This window comes from Bos grunniens, chromosome 1 (assembly GCF_055505025.1).
Source record: "Bos grunniens cultivar Pamir isolate PY7600 chromosome 1, Bosgru_T2T1.0, whole genome shotgun sequence".
Lineage (NCBI taxonomy): Eukaryota > Metazoa > Chordata > Mammalia > Artiodactyla > Bovidae > Bos > Bos grunniens.
Window position 1 is genome coordinate 54,146,548 of NC_141165.1, and position 20,058 is coordinate 54,166,605.

The 20,058-nt window shown below is 38.0% G+C and overlaps 1 long non-coding RNA gene across 3 annotated transcripts in view; it reads left to right on the forward strand.

Moving 5' to 3' along the window:
• Positions 1-5,870: 5,870 nt before the first annotated feature.
• LOC147379462 (uncharacterized) overlaps positions 5,871-20,058 on the forward strand; it is a 138,373-nt gene continuing 124,185 nt past the window's right edge. For all 3 annotated transcript variants that reach the window (XR_015133187.1, XR_015133189.1, XR_015133188.1), the window contains exon 1: positions 5,871-6,023. This is a non-coding gene — a long non-coding RNA (uncharacterized LOC147379462). The remainder of the gene's footprint in view (positions 6,024-20,058) is intronic.

Consider the following 20,058-nt stretch of genomic DNA (forward strand, 5'->3'; position numbering starts at 1 on the left):
GAAGTCCCATGGACAGAGGAGCCTGGCGGGCTAGAGTCCATGGGGTCTCAAAGAGTTGGATGTGACTGAGCAACTGAGCATGCATGCATGCTTAAATGTAAAGAAAGAATTAAAAATTAGAAAAAGATATACTAAAGAAGAAACAAAAAAGGATTTTTTTCAGATGATAATTTGCTGTGAAAATATTAAAGATACAAGGGAAAAGCAACTGAATGTTCCTTTGTTTAGAAGTCTTACAAAATAAGAAATTAAAATGATTTAGAAATAATACTCTCATCAATGACTAAGTACCCAGGTGACACAAGTGGTAAAAAGCCTGCTTGCCAATGCAAGAGACATAAGAGACTAGAGACACGAGTTTGATTCCTGGGTTAGGGAGATCCCCTGGAGGAGGAAACGGCAATCCACTCCAATATTCTTGCCTGGAGAATGCCTGGAGAATGGACAGAGGACCCTGGCAAAGTATAGTCCCTAGGGCCACAAAGAGTAGGACAAAACTGAAGCGACTTAACATAACATTGAAATCGTTATGGCTAAGCTGTTGAGAATTATGTGGAGTAGTCACATCATTTGGCAAAAAAACATACATGAAAAAGGGACAAAAAATTACATTGCATTTACACCTTTTGAGTTTTGCTTATTTGATCATGTTCTAGATTTAACATAAATGTCTTTGCTATTATTTTATTATTTTTATTGAAGTACAAATGGTTTACAATGTTGCAGGTGTATAGCAAAGTGATTCAGTTATACACATATGGTCATATATATTTTGTGTATATAAATATATGTATATTTATATATATGTAGTCTATTTCAGACTCTTTTCCATTATAGATTATTACAAAATATTGAATGTAGTTTAGCACAGTCTACACAGTAAGTCCTTCTTGTTTAAAAGTCTCTGCTTCAAGAAATTTTAATTGTAGAGTATATAGTGTTAGTTGCTCAGTCATGTCCAACTTTTTGTGACTCCATGGACTGTAGCCTGCCAGGAATTCTGCCCCTGGAATTCTCCAGACAATAATACTGAGAGTGGGTTGCCATGCCCTTCTCCAGGGAATCTTCCCAACACAGGGATCAAACCTAGGCTTCCTCATTGGAGGCAGATTCTTTCCCACCATTTGAGCTACCCAGGAAGCCTGTAGAGTATAAAAGGCAGTATTATAATGCTTACTTTTCAGAAGAGATTCAAGGATGCTGACAATAAAATGAAGACTTGGATTTGAATGAGAAGTTTTGTTGCTACTAAATATGTGATCTTGGGCCTGTGTTTCACCCTGTTTGAAGCTTACTCCGCTTATCCACAAAATAGAGATTAAAAAAAAAAATCACTCTATTTCAAAAGGTCACTGTTTAGTATCCAAATCTTTTAACCAGTTTTTCCCATCATGCTTTGTTTTTGAAGATGTTACATTAACCTGAGAGAGTTCAAGATAAACAGCATGCCACATGTGGGGGTTAAAAATGGGCCACTAGAAAACATATTATGTTCCAAAATTATTCATTTAATGTTGTGATCTTTAACATGTGACTAACTCACTTCTCGTTAAATGATTTTATTTTTCCTTTGGCCACTTTTTTTCTGTCCATCAAAGACTGTTCTTCTGAGCTCATGCTTCAAAGCCAGTTTTTCCCTTATTAACCTCCCACTAATAGGCTAGTGAACTATCATGTACCAGGGTTCAATTTTTTTAATAGATATATAATAATAGCTGAAGAATCAAAACCTAATTACCTTATTTTAACCATTTAATATATTAAATATTTAATATAAATTAACAAATATTTATTATGTTCTTCCAGGCAGACAGTCATCATCACTAGGGATATAATATGTGGCTGAGAATATGAAGTATAAATGGATTTCCTGAATTCATTGGGCTTTTGGTGAATAACACAAAGATCAGTTAGTTAAAAGGCAGTGCAAGTGTAATGATGGTGAAGGCAGGGTGTTACAGGCTCATGGAAAGTCCTGAAAGATTAGAGAGGAACTTGGTTTAGAATCCCTGTCTATTCTCACAGTAAAAGACTAGTCAGAATTGCCAATGAAAGTAATAGAAAAGTTGGTGGAAAGAGAGGAGAAAAAGTATGCAGAGGAAATGCTATAAAAATTGAAGAAAACTTTAGAATGTCTTAAAATCACACTAAGGAATAGAGACTTAAGAACCACTAATTTTTATTTAGAAGGATAATTTTGGTTTGTTTGGAAAATGAGTATATGTAAAAGAGGCCTAGTAGGTAGGAAGATAATTGTTGAGACTCTCTTTAAAAGCAAAAATGATGACCTATTGAACTTAGGTTGTGGCAGAAGGGATAAAGAGGAAAGAGCTGTATAAGATCTCACAAAGTTAAATTATATCAGTTCAGTTCAGTTCAGTTCAGTTGCTCAGTCATGTCCAACTCTCTGCGACCTCATGAATTGCAGCACTCCAGGCCTCCCTGTCCATCACCAACTCCCAGAGTTCACTCAGACTCATGTCCATCGAGTCAGTGATGCCATCCAGCCATCTCATCCTCTGGCACCCCCTTCTCCTCCTGCCCCTAATCCCTCCCAGCATCAGAGTCTTTTCCAGAGTCAACTCTTCACATGAGGTGGCCAAAGTAATGGAGTTTCAGCTTTAGAATCATTCCCTCCAAAGAAATCCCAGGGCTGATCTCCTTCAGAATGGACTGGTTGGATCTCCTTGCAGTCCAAGGGACTCTCAAGAGTCTTCTCCAACACCACAGTTCAAAAGCATCAACTCTTCCGTGCTCAGCCTTCTTCACAGTCCAACACTTACATCCATACATGACCACGGGAAAAATCATAGCCTTGACTAGATGAACTTTTGTTGGCAAAGTAATGTCTCTGCTTTTCAATATGTTATCTACGTTGGTCATAACTTTCCTTCCAAGCAGTAAGCATCTTTTAATTTCATGGCTGCAGTCACCATCTGCAGTGATTTTGGAGACCAGAAAAATAAAGTCTGACACTATTTCCACTGTTCCCCATCTATTTCCCATGAAATGATGGGAACAGATGTCATGATCTTAGTTTTCTGAATATTGAGCTTTACGCCAACTTTTTCACTCTCCTCTTTCACTTTCATCAAGAGGCTTCTTAGTTCCTCTTCACTTTCTGCCATAAGGGTGGTGTCATCTACGTATCTGAGGTAATTGATATTTCTCCTGGCAATCTTGATTCCAGCTTGTGCTTCTTCCAGCCCAGCGTTTCTCATGATGTACTCTGCATAGAAGTTAAATAAGCAGGGTGACAATATATAGCTTTGACGTACTTCTTTTCCTATTTGGAACCAGTCTGTTGTTCCATGTCCAGTTCTAACTGTTGCTTCCTGACTGGCATATAGGTTTCTCAAGAGACAGTTCAGGTGGTCTGGTATTCACATCTCTTTCAGAATTTTCCACAGTTTATTGTGATCCACACAGTCAAAGGCTTTGGCATAGTCACTAAAGCAGAAATAGATGTTTTTCTGGAACTCTCTTGCCTTTTCCATGATCCAGCGGATGTTGGCAATTTGATCTCTGGTTCCTCTGCCTCTTCTAAATCCATCTTGGACATCTGGAAATTCTCAGTTCATGTACTGTTGAAGCCTAGCTTGAAGAATTTTGAGCATTACTTTAATAGCATGTGAGATGAGTGCAATTGTGTGGTAGTTTGAGCATTCTTTGTCATTGACTTTCTTTGGGACTGGAATGAAAACTGACCTTTTCCAGTCCTGTGGCCACTGCTGAGTTTTCCAAATTTGCTGGTATATTGAGTGCAGCACTTTCACAGCATCATCTTTCAGGATTTGAAACAGCTCAACTGGAATTCCATCACCTCTAGCTTTGTTCGTAGTGATGTTTCCTAAAGCCCACTTGACTTCACATTCCAGGATGTCTGGCTCTAGATCAGTGAACACAGCATTGTGATTATCTGGGTCGTGAAGATTTTTTTTGTACAGTTCTTCGGTGTATTCTTGCCATCTCTTCTTAATATCTTCTGCTTCTGTTAGGTCCATACCATGTCTGTCCTTTATCGAGCCCATCTTTGCATGAAATGTTTCTTTGGTATCTCTGATTTTCTTGAAGAGATCTCTAGTCTTTCTGTTGTTTTCCTCTATTTCTTTGCATTGATCGCTGAAGAAGGGTTTCTTATCTCTTCTTGCTATTCTTTGGAACTCTGCATTCAGAATATTTATATCTTTCCTTTTCTCCTTTGCTTTTCACTTCTCTTCTTTTCACAGCTATTTGTAAGGCCTCCCCAGATAGCCATTTTGCTTTTTTGCATTTCTTTTCCATGGGGGTGGTCTTGATCCATCTCCTGTACAATGTCACAAACCTCCATCCATAATTCATCAGGCACTCTATCTATCAGATCTGGTCCCTTAAATCTATTTTCACTTCTACTGAATAATCATAAGGGATTTGATTTAGGTCATAACTGAATGGTCTAGTGGTTTTCTGTACTTTCTTCAATTGAAGTCTGAATTTGGCAATAGGGAGTTCATGATCTGAGCCACAGTCAGCTCCTGGTCTTGGTTTTGCTGACTGTATAGAGCTTCTCCATCTTTGGCGGCAAAGAATATAATCAGTCTGATTTCAGTGTTGACCATCTGGTGATGTCCATGTATAGCATCTTCTCTTGTGCTGTTGGAAGAGAGTGTTTGCTCTGAGCAGTGCATTTTCTTTGCAAAACTCTATTAGCCTTTGCCCAGCTTCATTCTGTATTCCAAGACCAAATTTGCCTGTTACTCCAGGTGTTTCTTGACTTCATACTTTTGCATTCCAGTCCCCTATAATGAAAAGGACATCTTTTTTTGGGTGTTAGTTCTAAAAGGTCTTGTAGATCTTCATAGAACCATTCAACTTCAGCTTCTTCAGTGTTACTGATTGTGGCATAGACTTGGATTACCGTGATACTGAATGGTTTGCCTTGGAAACGAACAGAGATCATTCTGTCATTTTTGAGATTGCATCCAAGTACTGCGTTTTGGACTCTTTTGTTGACCATGATGGCTACTCCATTTCTCCTAAGGGATTCCTGCCCACAGTAGTAGATATAATGGTCATCTGAGTTAAATTCACCCATTCCAGTCCATTTTAGTTTGCTGATTCCTAGAATGTCAACGTTCACTCTTGCCATCTCCTGTTTGACCACTTCCAATTTGCCTAGATTATATTGGAATCAACTATGGAGGGAAAGGTCTGAAAACACACAGAAAAACATTTTCAGGTTTCTAGCTTGATCTTTAGAGTAATCAGTGTACAGTTCACTGAGATAGGAAATACAGGAGTAAAGAATTATCTGAGAGAGGTACTGATGAGTGCAGCTTTAGATGCTTAAAGAAAAACCATTAAGAAAAAAATCTCAGGATAGCAGTTTGAGAATCCACAGTATATAGATGGTATTTTTGACCACTGAAATACAGGATCTTATCAGGATAGAAGATATAAGATGAAAAAGAAAAGCAAAAAACAAACAAAACAGAACCAACACTGAGTAATACTGTATTTTATGAAAAGGCAAGGACAAAAGTCCACAATTAAGAATGAAAACTAGAAACTAAAAATGTTGGAACATATTGTTTGTTATAAATATCAATGGTAAAACATATCCCAAAGAGATGTGTGAAGTAAAGAGGCCATTACTGTTGAAATATTGAGAACAGTGAAGGATAAAAAATATTTTGGGATTTGGCCTTAATGAGATGAGCTTCAGTGGGTGGGAGAATAGCAGTAGAAAAACAGCCTGCCTACAAACAGAGTAAGGAGCTCAGGTGAATTCTATCAGCAATCAAGAAAGCTATAAAGGCAGGTAAGTTTGGTCAGATTGAGTGCTGAAGAGGAGAAAACGCAGGAGGAACTGGAATAGATCAGGGGTTGAAATGGAGTATATTCGTTTTATGCTATAATTTACTTTCTGGTTTCTAAAGATGAAAAAGATGTAGGCAACTTGAAATCCTAGAGAGCAGGAACAAGCAGAGAAAAGGGAGTGTTGAAGATAAAGAAGACAGGATAATCACTGGTGCCTAAGAAAGGTAGGATACTGGATCCAGCATTCAAGTGAGGGATGGGCTTTTGCAAAAGTCCTTTTTATTGTGTCAAAAGGTGAAGAAAGAAAGCCAATTGCTACAAAAGTTTAATCAAGAGAAGTTAGTTCAGAATTTATAGTTGGTCTTGTCTTTGTGAATTGGGAGCTTTGCTCTATTGAAAAGGAAGAGAGTAGTTACAAAGTTCAAGGTTTCAGAAAAGGATAGTGTTTTTAAAATAGTCCCTGTGGAAATGTGATAAATTTTAGTTATAAAAATATTGCTACTCAACATCAATGTTCCAGGTTCTCCAGGGGGTCTTCCCAACCCAGCGATTCAACCTGGGTCTCCCTGCATTCCAGGCAGATGCTTTACCATCTGAGCCACCAGGGAAGCCCCATTAATTTATAGCCATACCAATGTACAGTTAGCTTAATACAGAACTGAGGTTTCCCACAAAGATGTTCAGATGGGAAGGAAATGAAATAAAAAAGAAGCTTCTGACTTGATAGTGGTGAAAAAAAATGGACTTTGTAACTTCATCTAAATTAGAAAAGTAGTTGAGATATAAAAGATACTAAGGGGTTAAAAAAAAGGAAATAAATTACATAAGAAGCCCTTGAGAAAGTCAAAGAGTACATTTGGCAGGACTAAGGAAGCTAGAAATGTACAAAATTATAGTCAGAATGGAATGCTTTATTTTATTAATTTCCTCCTCAAAAAACTTCTAATTAAATATTTCATTGTCAAATTGTAGTGCAAAGTAAATGCCTTCTATACAATGATTCAAAACACAAATGTTGAGTACTGCCAGTCAACTTATTTAAATGTATGAATTTATGCTTTTTAAAAGCAAATGGAGAGCCTGTAAGTACTGCACACTGGTTGTTTGCCTGAGGATTTGAGACAAAATGCAGTCTGTGGGAGCCACTTCTGACAGGAGATCCCTCACAATCACTAGTTATCCAGAAATCCAAATCTAATCATGTTACTATCCTGCTTTAATAGAGTCAGTAGATTGCCATTTTTCTAAAAAACTGTCCCCAAATCTTAGCATGTTTTGTGAAGTACTTCCTAACTTGGCTTTTACCAACCTAATTCCCATCCTATCGCTCACAGGTTGTCTTTGCTAAAGCTGTAGCTTATCAAGCCACATGATGCTTTTGTGACTTTGTGCTTGGTCTTTCATTTACCTGAAAAAAAATTATTTTCTTCCATGTCCAAATAATAAATTCCTGGATATTTTAAGGCTCGATTTAAATATCTCCCCTGAAAAGACTTAATAACCCCTCCTTGACTTTACCCTCCTAAATCTCATCAAGTAGAGATAATCTATCATTGATATGCTGACTGAATCACATTCCTAGAGGTAGTGCATTTGGGGATGCATTATTTATTTATTTTTTTACATACCATTCACCACTATGAGACTGTAAGCTCTTTTTTAAACTATGTTAAAACGGACTGAAGCATATTAAAATTTTTAGTTTATCTGGACAAAAATTGATTAGAATTGGACAGCATTTAATGTAGCAGATAGAAAGGAGCTCTGAGGAGCTATGCAAAGTAAAGGAGTTTTATAGGCAAGAAGGAGCAGGAAAATGGATATTAAACTATGCCAAAAAGTGGGTCATTATTGCAAGGTTGCTTTCCTTTAGGGGATGGCAGGGGATGATAGATTACCTACTTGCCTGATGATCAGCCAATTCCTGATTGACTGGTTTAAGATTCCATTTCTAGGAGAACCAGAATATTAAGTCTTGTTTTGGTGATGTGAGGCTTAGCATAAGCAGTTCCCTTTGGGGCCTACTGTCTTGGTTATTTTGTTTGCATATACTCGGTATTTAATAAGTGACATATTTTATTAGAACTTAAAAGGGGTTCCATTTTGCCTTTTGGAAGGACAAATAAAAATTTTAAAATAATGGCTGTACTAGTTTGCATTCCCACCAACAGTGTAAGAGGGTTCCCTTTTCTCCACACCCTGTCCAGCATTTATTGCTTGTAGACTTTTGGATCACAGCCATTCTGACTGGCGTGAAATGGTACCTCATAGTGGTTTTGATTTGCATTTCTCTGATAATGAGTGATGTTGAGCATCTTTTCATGTGTTTGTTAGCCATCTGTATGTCTTCTTTGGAGAAATGTCTGTTTAGTTATTTGGCCCATTTTTTGATTCGGTCATTTATTTTTCTGGAATTGAGCTGTAGGAGTTGCTTGAATATTTTTGAGATTAGTTGTTTGTCAGTTGCTTCATTTGCTATTTTTTTCTCCCATTCTGAAGGCTGTCTTTTCACCTTGCTTATAGTTTCCTTTGTTGTGCAAAAGCTTTTAAGTTTAATTAGGTCCCATTTGTTTATTTTTGCTTTTATTTCCAATATTCTGGGAGATGGGTCATAGAGGATCCTGCTGTGATGTACGTCGGAGAGTGTTTTGCCTATGTTCTCCTCTAGGAGTTTTATAGTTTCTGGTCTTACGTTTAGATCTTTAATCCATTTTGAGTTTATTTTTGTGTATGGTGTTAGAAAGTGTTCTAGTTTCACTCTTTTGCAAGTGGTTGACCAGTTTTCCCAGCACCACTTGTTAAAGAGATTGTCTTTAATCCATTGTATATTCCTGCCTCCTTTGTCAAAGATAAGGTGTCCATATGTGGATTTATCTCTGGACTTTCTATTTTATTCCATAGAACTGCCTTATGATCCAGCAATCCCACTGCTGGGCATACACACTGAGGAAACCAGAATTGAAAGAGACATGTGTACCCCAATGTTCATCGCAGCATTGTTTATAATAGCCAGGACATGGAAGCAACTTAGATGTCCATCATCAGATGAATGGATAAGAAAGCAGTGGTACATATACACAATGGAGTATTCTGCTAAGTCACTTCAGTCATGTCTGACTCTGTGCGACCCCATAGACAGCAGCCCACCAGGCTCCGCCGTCCCTGGGATTCTCCAGGCAAGAACACTGGAGTGGGTTGCCATTTCCTTCTCCACAATGGAGTATTACTCAGCCATTAAAAAGAATGCATTTGAGTCAGTTCTAATGAGGTGGATGAAACTGGAGCCTATTATACAGAGTGAAGTAAGCCAGAAAGAAAAACACCAATACAGTATACTAACGCATATGTATGGAATTTAGAAAGATGGTAATGATAACCCTGTATACGAGACAGCAAGAGACACAGATGTATAGAACAGTCTCTTGGACTCTGTGGGAGAGGGAGAGGGTGGGATGATTTGGGAGAATGACATTGAAACATGTATAATATCATATATGAAACGAGTCTCCAGTCCAGGTTTGATGCACAATACTGGATGCTTGGGGTTGGTGCACTGGGATGACCCAGAGGGATGGTATGGGGAGGGAGGTGGGAGGAGGGTTCAGGATGGGGAACACATGTATACCTGTGGTGGATTCATTTTGATATATGGCAAAACCAATACAATATTGTAAAGTTAAAAAATAAAATAAAATAAAATTTAAAAAATTTAAAATAAGAAGTTTAATTCTCTGTATTGAAAATAAGGGGGAAGACTTGTTCCTGTCCCTTTTTCTTAAAGCGTTTTCTGCAGAAAACTTCCAAGTACTTTTCTCTTTGAAATACATATAAGTTGTTGTTGTTGTCGTTGTTGTTTTTAATCAGTTAGATGACTCAGGAATCACTTTCTGAAGGTCACAGGAGCTCTCTTTAATATGTAAATATCAAGAAAGGCTAACATCCAAGGAAGGTAACATCTATTTTTCCCAGTTTCTGTATAAGAATGGGAAACTAACTTTAGGGGGCACCTTTCTCCAGGTTCCTAAACTAGCTTTAGTTCTAAAGATAGAAGTGTGTTTTCCTCTGGTTAAAGCCAATGAGCTTACACAGATGATTAATCAAATTACCCTGCAAATCTAATATGAACTTTGTGTGACAAACTACAGCCAAGTTCTGTTACTCAATCAGTCAGTTCAGTTGCTCAATTGTGTCTGACTCTTTGCGACCCCATGAACCACAGCATGCCAGGCCTCCCTGTCCATCACCAACTGACAGAGTTTACCCAAACCCATGTCCATTGAGTACGTGATGCCATCCAACCATCTCATTCTCTGTGGTCCCCTTCTCCTCCTGCCCCCAATCTTTGCCAGCATCAGGGTCTTTTCAAATGAGTCAGGTCTTCACATGAGGCAAAGACTAGTTTTTGTTATCTTGAGAACATGCATGTAATGGCTTGTGTTTACTTGACTGCATAAAATAGAATTATTTCTATTTTGACAGTTTCTTAGTGTATTGCCAGGATAGCCATCGTATTCTGGTGTCATGCTTACTCAGTAATGCTTTTTCTCTCTACAACCTTTGGGAAGAGTTTTTCTGGGTTGATAGACTTTGGAGTGAGGCACATAGAACCTTCCTGTGTCCTCACAATGAGATTAGGGTCCTAAGATTTTATTCTTTATTGTAGTTCACCAACACCCTCAATGGCACCCCACTCCAGTACTCTTGCCTGGAGAATCCCATGGACGGAGGAGCCTCGTAGGCTGCAGTCCATGGGGTCATGAAGAGTCGGACACGACTGAGCGACTTCACTTTCACTTTTCACTTTCATGCATTGGAGAATGAAATGGCAACCCACTCCGGTGTTCTTGCCTGGAGAATCCCAGGGACGGGGGAGCCTGGTGGGCTGCCATCTATGGGGTCGCACAGAGTTGGACACGACTGAAGCGACTTAGCAGCAGCAGCAACACCCTCAAGATGAATGACTGCTAAAAACAAAATGAAACAAAACAAAAAATACAATAACTGTAAAAAAGGCAAAACAAAACTGTAAAACCCATAACTCAGATTTAACTAGTACTAACATTTGGTTATATAGTTAATTTTTACATTAATGATTTATTTCTATACATATGTATGTATTTCATAATATATAGTTTATGTGTATATTGTAAATTACATATATGAACTACATATGAACTTTACTTATATGTATTATATGTAAATTATTTAATTTTTTCCTTTAGCTTTGTCATCAATCTTGTTTCTACACTTTTTCATCTCAAGAATTATTTAAATTGTGTAATCATTTTATAGTACCTGACTACATTTCATAACGTTTGGCTGAAACTTCATTAATTTTACCAATCATATAGTTTATTAATTTTAAGTTGATTTCAGAGTTCATTAAAGCATTTCTTTTTTCTTGAAATATCCTAACATGTAAGGAAAAGGTCACATATAGAGGGTATGTTATTTAAATGTTAATAATTAAACAAATTATTATATATAGTTGATTTACAATATTGTGTTAGTTTCAGGTGTACAGCAAAGTGAATCAGTTATACACGTACATATACCACTTTTTTTTTTAGATCGTTTTCCCATATAGTCCATTACAGAGAATTTAGTAGTGTTCTCTGTGTTAAATATAGTAGGTACTTATTAGTTATCTATTTTACATATAGCAGTGTGTATATGTCAATCCCAGTCTTCCAATTTATCCCTCCCCTCCTATTTTCTGGTAATCATAAGCTTGTTTTCTACATCTGCGACTAAATTTCTGTTTTGTAAATAAGTTCATTTGTACTCTTTTTTTAGATTCCACATATAAGTGATATCATATGATATTTTTCTTCTGTGTCTGACTTACTCTACTCAATATGACAATTTCTAGGTCCATTCATGTTGCTGTGAATGGCATTATTTTTGTACTTTTTTATTTCTGAGTAATATTCTATTGTGTATATGTACCACATCGTATTTATTCATCCCTCTGTTGATGGACATTTAGGCTGCCTCCATGTCCTGGCTATTGTAAATAGTGTTGCAATGAGTATTGGGGTGCATGTATCTCTTAGAATTATAGTTTTTTTCTGGGTATATGCCAGGAATGAGATTTCTGGGTTATATGGTAGTTCTATTTTTAGTTTTTAAAGAAATCTTTTATTCTTAAATACTACTATTCATAGTAGTAAATTTTAGTAATGTTTGTAAACTACAGTAAAGACATCAAAATATATGTGCATATATGATATAGTATATATCATATATGCATATAGTTGTGAATATATATTTGCTTTTACATAGCATTTTCAGAATGTATTATGCAACTTAAATACTTAATACTGGACTATATATTTACTATACAAATAGCAACAGGATAAAATATTTTTTTCTTGTTTTTCAGGGGCTTTGGAAACATAATATAATTCATTTCCTGCATTCACATCTCAAAAATTGTTTAAATTTTTTAGGAAGATGCAAATAAAAGGAAAAATTTAAAAAAATACTTAAAAATTTCACTTTTAATATTTTTATCAATTTAAATTCTTGTAAATTTAAGGTTGATATTTACTTACATAAATAGGCAAGGCTATGGTTTTTCCAGTAATCATGTATGGATGTGGAGTTGGACTATAAAGAAAGCTGAGTGATAAAGAATTGATGCTTTTGAACTGTGGTGTTGGAGAAGACTCTTGAGAGTCCCTTGGACTGCAAGGAGATCCAACCAGTCAATCCTAAAGGAAATCAGTCCTGAATATCCATTGGAAGGATTGATGCTGAAGCTGAAACTCCAATACTTTGGCCACCTGATGCTAAGAGCTGACTTACTTGAAAAGACCCTGATGCTGGGGAAGATTGAGGGGAGGAGAAGGGGACAACAGAGGATGAGATGGTTGGATGGCATCACCAACTCAATGGACATGGGTTTGGGTGGTCTCCGGGAGTTTGTGATGGACAGGGTGCCCTGGCGTGCTGCAGTTCATGGGGTTGCAGAGCCACACATGACTGAGCGACTGAACTGAACTGAACTGAATGAATGCTATTCCCCTGATCTGTAGAGATCACAATACCAATGATTCAGAGTTGCTAACAGATTTACATATAAAATGGTGTAACTATTGCAGGCAGATGATGCTGTTGGTGGTAAAGAATCTTCCTGTCAATACAGGAAACAGGAATTCAATCCCTGGCTTGGGAAGATCCCCTGGAGGAGGGAATGACAACTCACTCGAGTATTCTAACCTAGAAAATCCCATATACAGAGGAGCCTGGTGGGCTACAGTCCATGAAGTCGCAAAGAGTCAGACAGTACTAAGCATGAGCACGAATATAGGGCGTCTGTCACATTGAAAGTACACAGATTTTAGTATTTCCCCTCTAATAAAAAATGTATATACATTTTTATAAATATTGAAAATATATTACCCAATTATTATTATATTACCAAGACTGTATATTGTCACCCTGTTTATTTAACTTATATGCAGAGTACATCATAAGAAATGCTGGACTGGAAGAAACACAAGCTGGAATCAAGATTGCCGGGAGAAATATCAATCACCTCAGATATGCAGATGACACCACCCTTATGGCAGAAAGTGAAGAGGAACTCAAAAGCCTCTTGATGAAAGTGAAAGTGGAGAGTGAAAAGGTTGGCTTAAGGCTCAACATTCAGAAAACGAAGATCATGGCATCCGGTCCCACCACTTCATGGGAAATAGATGGGGAAACAGTGGAAACAGTGTCAGACTTTATTTTGGGGGGCTCCAAAATCACTGCAGATGGTTACTGCAGCCATGAAATTAAAAGATGCTTACTCCTTGGAAGGAAAGTTATGACCAACCTAGATAGCATATTCAAAAGCAGAGACATTACTTTGTCAACAAAGGTCTGTCTAGTCAAGGCTATAGTTTTTCCAGTGGTCATGTATGGATGTCAGAGTTGGACTGTGAAGAAGGCTGAGCACCGAAGAATTGATGCTTTTGAACTGTGGTGTTGGAGAAGACTCTTGAGAGTCCCTTGGACTGCAAGGAGATCCAACCAGTCCATTCTGAAGGAGATCAGCCCTGGGACTTCTTTGGAAGGAATGATGCTAAAGCTGAAACTCCAGTACTTTGGCCACCTCATGCGAAGAGTTGACTCATTGGAGAAGACTGATGCTGGGAGGGATTGGAGGCAGGAGGAGAAGGGGACCACCGAGGATGAGATGGCTGGATGGCATCACTGACTCGATGTATGTGAGTCTGAGTGAACTCTGGGAGTTGGTGATGGACAGGGAGACCTGGCGTGCTGTGATTCATGGGGTCGCAAAGAGTCGGACACGACTGAGCGACTGATCTGATCTGATCTGATTACCCAATTGGTTCTATTTTCCCCTAAGTTTATTATTTTCCTTTAATTCCATCTCAAATAATTATTACTATAAGTTAAATGTGCTGAGTATTTTCTCATAACCATGAGCATATGCCTCTGAGATTGTTTTCAGAACAGCATTATATATAAAGCTATATTATCCCATTTTTCATCTTCTAATTGACCTCTCTTTCAATGTTTTGTATTCATTAGTCTTTTAAAAGCAAGACATTCTTCCAGCTACATTTTCCTTTGGTTTCACATCCATTCAAAATCTACCTTGTTCTACGCAGTATTAATGTCCCTCTGCAGATTGCTTTCTCAACCAAACACTCAGAAATTTTGTATAATTCCTTAGAGTAATTTTAATACTGTAAAAAGCATAATCTATATTCATATTTTTTTTCAAAACTTTGAAGCTTACATATCTTTGTTTTTGGTGCCTTCCTTTCCTTTATTCTCCTTCCCTGTAATCCTTTCAAACAAATCCTTTTACTTCTCTTTTCATTTGATAATCCTATAAGCATATTATCTTAGAGACCTTTAGTGTCCTCTGGAGTGACTTTGAACATTTGCTTACTCTCATTTACAAAGAGGGAACTGATTAGTGAGGTAAGCAAGGGTTTGCTTATCTTGTATTTTACTTAGGTATATATTACAAATAATAATGCTGCATTTGTGACTGGCAGTTTAGTTGTCAGAGGGAAACAGAGCCATGCACTGCTTCAAGGGGAACTTGTAGCACCTCATCATTGGGAACAACTCTGTAATCTTTCAGGGAGGATTTTTGCCAGTTCAATGAAAAATGCAGGAAGAAAGACAGATTTTTTTTTTTTTTTACAAAAAAAACATGACTTTGTTGCCAATATTTTGGCCTCTTGGGCACACCATCAATGTTTACTGTTGGACTAGCTCATAAGAAATGTAGGAGTTTTTGATTTTTATATCTGCCATTGTTATGCATCCTGCATGAGCCATGTTTATTCTATATTAGTCAGAAGTAGTCCTAGTCTAGAGCCTCCTGATGCATTTTAATTTTGAAAACTTTTTTTTTTTTTTGAGAGACCCAGCCTGACAGAGTTTAATATCATAAAAGAATAGTTGTAATCTTTTCTTTACAATTTTTAGCAAGTAAACTTACTCAAAATGTATCAAATGGAGTTAAACTTTTTATCACTATGATAAATGGAAAGGAACATTTTGACAGTAAGAAATTGTTTAAAATAAATACAATGAAACTGCCATAATATTGCTAATTTCCAGCCAAGTCTAACATTTGGCCAAGGCTCTGAGACTAAGACCTACTTCTCTTTTATAAAAAGGGATTAGCAAAAGTCAGGGATTGTTAAGTATATCTTCATGCCAAAATGAGACATCCCTCATGATCTAATCAGAAGGATTGAAACCAAATTGTAAAGGGAATCATTTTCTCCCCTATGCAATCCAATGTAATTTAAAGTTATATCTTTACACCTAAAGTCATCTCCATATCAATAGTAGCAACTGTCCCACATATTTGGAAATGCTACCCAGGTGGCTCAGTTGGTAAAAATCAACCTGTCAATACAGGAGACCCAGGAGATGCAGGTTTGATCCCTCTGTTGGGAAGATCTCCTAGAGCGGGGCATGACAACCCACTCCAGTGTTCTTGCCTGGAGAGTCCCATGGACAGAGGAGTCTGGCAGACTACAGTCCATAGGGTTGCAAAGAGTCAAACATGACTAAAGAGACTGAGCACACAGCCTGGGGAAAAGCTTCTTAATTCTAGAGTACAGATTTCATAGCTACCTGCATCTCCCCTGCATCTTTAGTATCACTGTACACAAGTTTGAAAGTGAAAGTTTTAGTCATTCAACTGTGTCTAGCTCTTTGTGACTCCATGGACTGTAGCCCAACAGGTTCCTCTGTCCATGGGATTCTCCAGGCAAGAACACTGGAGTGGGTTGCCATTCCCTTTTCCAGAGGTCTTTCCAACCAGGGATAAAACCCTTATCTCCTGCATTTCAGGCAGATTCTATACCATCTAAACCACCAAGTAGGCCTCACAAGGTATTACTCATCTAGAGAACCCAGTGAAAAATACCAGCATCCTTTGACATATTTCCTAATTAAGAATAATTATTAGTTGTATTTTTATCTAGTTAGGATTTAAGTATGATAAACTACTTTGGCCACCTCATGTGAAGAGTTGACTCATTTGAAAAGACCCTGACTCTGGGAGGGATTGGGGGCAGGAGGAAAAGGGGACGACAGAGGATGAGATGGCTAAACTCTGGGAGTTGGTGATGGACAGGGAGGCCTGGCGTGCTGTGACACATGGGGTCACAAAGAGTTGGACATGACTGAGCAAATGAACTGATGATCAACAAATATATTTAGCTTTGACAGTCCTGAAAATATGATAGGTTTCATCAGACTAACAGGTAAATACAAACTTCAATATTGTCCAGAAATTCAGCAAACCTGAAGAGCAGAACAAGTATTTTAAATATTCAAGTTTTGAAAATAAAATTTGTCCTCAATTATATATTTCACACTAATTTTCTTTAATTGAGTCCTTTAATGAATCTGTAGTTTCCTGAAGACAATCATGATTCCTCCAGTAAGATTTCTATTTTTTTGTAAAAGTCTCAGGCATTCTCATATATACACACACAAAGAGAGAAACACACACACACACACACACACAGATCATGCCCTGGACAGAGTCCAAAGTACATCACAAGGAAAATAGGAGACTGAAAAAAGAAAATAGACATTAAATGCAAGAAAAGATATTTCACAATATAAGAACTTCAAAAAATTAAAAACCTTCCAGAGTTACAATTCCAATCAGTTCAGTTCAGTTCAGTCACTCAGTCGTGTCCAACTCTTTGCGACCCAATGAAGTGTAGCACTCCAGGCCTCCCTGTCCATCACAAACTCCCAAAGTCCTGGAGTTCACTAAAACTCACATTCATCGAGTCAGTGATGCCATATAGCCATTTCATCCTCTGTCGTCCCCTTTTCCTCCTGCCTCAAATCTCTCCCAGCATCAGAGTATTTTCCAAGGAGTCAACTCTTCTCATGAGGTGGCCAAAGTACTGGAGTTTCAGCTTCAGCATCATTCCTTCCAAAGAATACCCAGGGCTGATCTCCTTCAGAATGGACTGGTTGGATCTCCTTGCAGTCCAAGGGACTCTCAAGAGTCTTCTCCAACACCACAGTTCAAAAACATCAATTCTTCAGTGCTCAGCTTTCTGCACAGTCCAACTCTCACATCCATACATGACCACTGGAAAAACCATAGCCTTGGCTAGACAGCCCTTTGTTGGCAAAGTAATGTCTTTGCTTTTCAACGTGCTATCTAGGTTGGTCATAACTTTCCTTCCATAGTAAGCATCTTTTAATATCATGGCTGCAATCACCATCTGCAGTGATTTTGGAGCCCACAAAAATAAAGTCTGACGCTGTTTCCACAGTTTCCCTATCTATTTACCATGAAGTGATGGGACCAGATGCCATGATCTTCGTTTTCTGAATGTTGAGATTTAGGCAACTTTTTCACTCTCGTCTTTCACGTTCATCAAGAGGCTTTGTAGTTCCTCTTAACTTTCTGCTATAAGGTTGATGTCATCTGCATATCTGAGGTGATTGATATTTCTCCCGGCAGTCTTGATTCCAGCTTGTGCTTCTTCCAGTCCAGCGTTTCTCATGATGTACTCTGCATAGAAGTTAAATAAGCACAGTGACAATATACAGCCTTGACGTACTCCTTTTCCTATTTGCAACCAGTCTGTTGCTCCATGTCCAGTTCTAACTGTTGCCTCCTGACCTGCATATAGGTTTCTCAAGAGGCAGGTCAGGTGGTCTGATATTCCCATCTCTTTCAGAATTTTCCACAGTTTATTGTGATCCACACAAAGGCTTTGACATAGTCAATAAAGCAGAAATAGATGTTTTTCTGTAGAGTTCACAAAAACCTCTTTCATTGTGATATTATTTATTCCAGCACTCTTTCCCCTCCTAGATCCAAAATAATAGACTGGGCCTCCAGCATACTCACAGAATCATCTCAATTTCTCAAGCAGACTGAGGCTCGGCTCTAATCTTGTTTATAAGCAGAAGCTCACAGTATAATTTAAAGGATATTTGGGGAAAGCACCTTCCCCATACTAATTATTATTCCTTCCTCATTGATACATAAATCAATATAGATTTTTGCAAATTTTTTCAATCTGGTAGTCCATTCTCTGTTTTCTACCCTAATAAACTTCTATTTCAATCCTAGTGAACTCCTAAGTCTTTTAAGTAATAGTAGTGTTAATTGCCAGTCATGTCCAACTCTTTGCAACCCCATGGACTGTAGCCCACCAGACTCCTCTGCCCATGGAATTCTCTAGGCAAGAACACTGGAATGGGTTGCCTTCCCTATACCATTCAGGTATGACTTAAATCAAATCCCTTATGATTATACAGTGGAAGTCAGAAATAGATTTAAGGGCTTAGATCTGATAGATAGAGTGTCTGATGAACTATGGAATGAGGTTCATGACATTGTACAGGAGAAGGGATCAAGACCGTCCCCATGGAAAAGAAATGCAAAAAAGCAAAATGGCTGTCTAGGGAGACCTTACAAATAGCTGTGAAAAAAACAGAAGCCAAAAGCAAAGGAGAAAAGGAAAGATGTAAACATGAATGCAGAGTTCCAAAGAATAGCAAGAAGAGATAAGAAACCCTTCTTCAGCGATCAATGCAAAGAAATAGAGGAAAACAACAGAATGGGAAAGACTAGGGTTCTCTTCAAGAAAATCAGAGATACCAAAGGAAAAATTCATGCAAAGATGGGCTCGATAAAGGACAGAAATTGTATGGACCTAACAGAAGCAGAAGATATTAAGAAGAGGTGGCAAGAATACACAGAAGAGATGTACAAAAAAGATCTTCACGACCCAGATAATCACAATGGTGTGATCACTGATCTAGAGTCAGACATCCTGGAATGTGAAGTCAAGTGGGCCTTAGAAAGCATCACTACGAACAAAGCTAGTGGAGATGATGGAATTCCAGTTGAGCTTTTCCAAATCCTGAAAGATGATGCTGTGAAAATGCTGCACTCAATATGTCAGCAAATTTGGAAAACTCAGCAGTGGCTACAGGACTGGAAAAGGTCAGTTTTCATTCCAATACCAAAGAAAGGCAATGCCAAAGGATGCTCAAACTACTGCACAATTGCACTCATTTCACCCGCTAGTAAAGTAATGCTTAAAATTCTCCAAGCCAGGCTTCAGCAATACATGAACCGTGAACTTCCTGATGTTCAAGCTGGTTTTAGCAAAGGCAGAGGAAGCAGAGATCAAATTGCCAACATCCGCTGGATCATGGAAAAAGCAAGAGAGTTCCAGAAAGGCATCTATTTCTGCTTTATTGACTATGTCAAAGCCTTTGACTATGTGGATCACAATAAACTGTGGAAAATTCTGAAAGAGATGGGAATACCAGACCACCTGATCTGCATCTTGAGAAATTTGTATGCAGGTCAGGAAGCAACAGTTAGAACTGGACATGAAACAACAGACTGGTTCCAAATAGGAAAAGGAGTACATCAAGGCTGTATATTGTCACCCTGTTTATTTAACTTATATGCAGAGTACATCATGAGAAACTCTGGACTGGAAGAAGCACAAGCTGGAATCAAGATTGCTGGGAGACATATCAATCACCTCAGATATGCAGATGACAACACCCTTATGGCAGAAAGTGAAGAGGAAATACAAAGCCTCCTGATGAAAGTGAAAGAGGAGAGTGAAAAAGTTGGCTTAAAGCTCAACATTCAGAAAACAAAGATCATGGCATCTGGTCCCATCACTTCATGGGAAATAGATGGGGAAACAGTGGAAACAATGTCAGGCTTTATGTTGGGGGGCTCCAAAATCACTGCAGATG